Raw genomic sequence first — 3,013 nt, 5'->3', positions numbered from 1 at the left:
ATTTCAAAGAGTCTTCCGTAGAACTATTATCACAAAAATAGAATAATTTTTTTTTTTAAATAATGATGGAAACCTTAAGATACAGAGTATATAAAACACAGAATTTGCCTGGAATTCTAATCGTGTGAAATTTAAAACGGAGAGTCACAAAGAATCATTTCTTCAACTTGTGCGATTGTGTGTCCCCTCCCTTCTCTCTCTCCCTGTCGCTTGTCCCTCCCTCTCTCTTCCCTCCCTCTCTCTCGCTCCTTCACACATCCAAGGCTGTGCGCTGTGGCGGCGGCAGAAAAGAGGTGTAGATCCCGGTGTGTGTCGGTCTCCTGTCTCCAAACGGGACCGGATAATCCACTTGGATTTTGAGTGGAGCGGATCTTAATCTGCACGCAGAGCGCAAAGGCACTCTGAACGTCCTCATCAGGGATTTGGGTTTGCTCGCCACAGGTAAGCAGCTCTTGCTCAAGTTTTCACCTTCAGGGAAGCTGACAAACTGACCGGCCAGCGGCTATTGAAATTTTATTTCACTATAGAACTTCTTTGTATAATTATGGCCATGAGATGCCAGAATGTAACTTGTCTTAAAGTCACTGGAGTCAGACACTGATGAGAGTTTACGCACATCTCCTCGTGAGTATGTTTGGAAGTTTGGACGGTCAGCGTTGAAAAAGACGCGCATGTGAGGGCGGGATGACTAAATGCTTTTAGGAGCGGGTCCGTCTAGCTGAAGCATGACTGTTTCATGCTTGTGTGTGCGTCCCAGTCGCTCATTCACCTGAAGTCCTTCAACATTTTCAGCGTCACCGTCAACAGATTCAATTTGATATGCACGAATCTAAAACGATCTCACACTTTTCCCTTTTGCGCACATCAAGCTCGCTTTGCCTTTTATACGCACAGCGAGTTTCTGCGTAGCGCCAAAGTTGGACTTCATAAGTGATGGCTCTCTAGATTGGCTCTGACACCGGCGTTCTCTTGACCGCTCATCCGTTTTACTGCCGCTGGAGACACGCTGAGAGTCCCGCTCCAATTCATTGAAATTGACTGTCGCGTCTCTCGTTGGGAAACATATACAAGGCAACAAAAAGAATTTGTACCTTTCACAAATCCATTGCAGACGGTTTTGATTGCCATACAACACCCATAAAATCGATTTTCAACGAAATAAAAGAAACACAGTTACGGAAACTTTCCTTCCATAGAAATCTATCAAAGCAAAAAATAAAGGAAAAGCAGCAGTTATTTATTCACGTTGGCAAGATAATCTAAAATGAAGTTTTGCCTGTGTGTGGTACTAAGAGTGAAGCTCCAGTGTCTAAAAGTGAAAAATAAGAAAGAGTCTGAAACAGATTTTAAAGCCTCCACACCAAATATGAGAGATTAAAATTTCACCACAAAGGGGTCATTTCCTTATTCTTGTATCCTTATATATATATATATATATATATATATATATATATATATATATATATATATATATATCTCCTCTGTTGAGGGAAAATCCCACTCTTTAGCCCTGTGTCCAAATCTGTAGCCATACAAACACACCATAGCACTCTACTGCAGCCTCTGGCGACTGATGATAAGACTGGAGGAGCTGCTGACTCCCATGCTGAACTCCTTCTGAGGACCGTGAAGCTGAAGGGGCAGGTTCTGTGACCGCTTTGATTAGGGGGATAATAAACCCATTTATAAAGAGCTCCTAGGTGACGCAACCAGCCTGAGGCAAGAGCAAAGCAGAGTTTCAAGCAAACCCCTATTCTTGGCTAACAAAATATCTGGATATATAATTGAAATTGATACACAGGTGTTATCTATATGCTTCCCTTGCAATGAAATCATTTCAACTCAATAACAATTAATCAACTGACATTGTCACACGCTTTATACTGAACCCAGCTCATAGTTTTGGACTACAACTTTCTTGCAACTCTTATTATGCCGCATCTTTGTTTTCATAGAATTCCCATTTTGCACTTCGTGCTTAGCAACAGACAGCAAACAGACACTAGTGGTGAGCTGAGGAACACGGCGATAACAGCTGAAGAGGCAGATAGTTCCCTTAGGAGTGATAGAGAGAGGGAGAGTGATAGGAACACCTTTCCTAATGAACGATGTTGCTCCGTCACTACAGAATAGAGTTCAACACATCAGCTTCAAAAGTGACAGATGATATGTCAGTATTGTGACCTCAGCTTGTTTCTTGCACCCCCAGGTGGCCAGAAAAGATTAAATCACAGGAGATGCGAGGAAAAGGGTTTGGCAGCGTACAAATTAGGTTCAAGACCTGGAGGCGGGAAAGGTGTTTAGGGTTATTAATTGAAGAGTAAATAATGTGGACATATTTTATGAACTTTGTAATGTGCCCTCTGGCAACTTTGAAAGTCTGTTGACCTCAGTTGATTTGACACATTAATAGTCACAAATTTGGCTGCTTTGCCACACCGCAGAGAGATTTGTTGATGCGTTAATGCTTTAAAACCCCAAACTCTCACAGTCTGTTATGATAAATGGCTTATGCTTAAACACACTTGGGGTTCATTTGAGAACTTTCACATACCCTTCTGTCCAGCAGCTTTTTTTTTTTTTCCTGAGGACTACAAAATAATAGGTAAAGAGGGTTTTGATGCACCTGGAGAGTCACCAGCTTTGCAGGTTTGCTTAAGATTTAATTTTTGGCTCATTATCGGTCTCTTTAGGACCAGCAGAGGTCCCCGGACAACATTTTTGGGGACCGAGTTGCCCTAAAAATGAATGAGAAATCATGAGAAAGTGGCAAAGCACCAGGTTGCATGATTTTCATGCATTTTAAGTGTCTGTGTGCAGTGTGTGAGAGAGAGAAAGTGAGCGAGAGCAAGGGAGAGCGTGTGCAGTAGTATTAGTATAACTCTCAGATATTACGCCCTGTCATGTTCGGTAAATAGCCATTCATCAAGCATGCCTTTTCCTTTGATGGGACCCACAAGATCCAATCCATTATCCATACACTAGATGTCCACTCAGTGTGTGTGTGCGCGCG

At 42.3% G+C, this 3,013-nt stretch overlaps 1 protein-coding gene across 1 annotated transcript in view; it reads left to right on the top strand.

Annotated features, from left to right (window-relative positions):
• The first annotated feature begins 300 nt into the window (after nt 1-300).
• ecel1 (endothelin converting enzyme-like 1) overlaps nt 301-3,013 on the top strand; it is a 50,523-nt gene continuing 47,810 nt past the window's right edge. The window contains exon 1 of the mRNA XM_086216047.1: nt 301-441. The gene's annotated coding sequence lies outside the window, so the exon portion shown is untranslated. The remainder of the gene's footprint in view (nt 442-3,013) is intronic.

The sequence above is a fragment of the Aulostomus chinensis genome, chromosome 10, assembly GCF_037954235.1.
Source record: "Aulostomus chinensis isolate RoL2024-O1b breed Wild chromosome 10, RoL_Achi_v1.0, whole genome shotgun sequence".
Lineage (NCBI taxonomy): Eukaryota > Metazoa > Chordata > Actinopteri > Syngnathiformes > Aulostomidae > Aulostomus > Aulostomus chinensis.
This window is presented reverse-complemented; position numbering and strand designations above follow the sequence as displayed.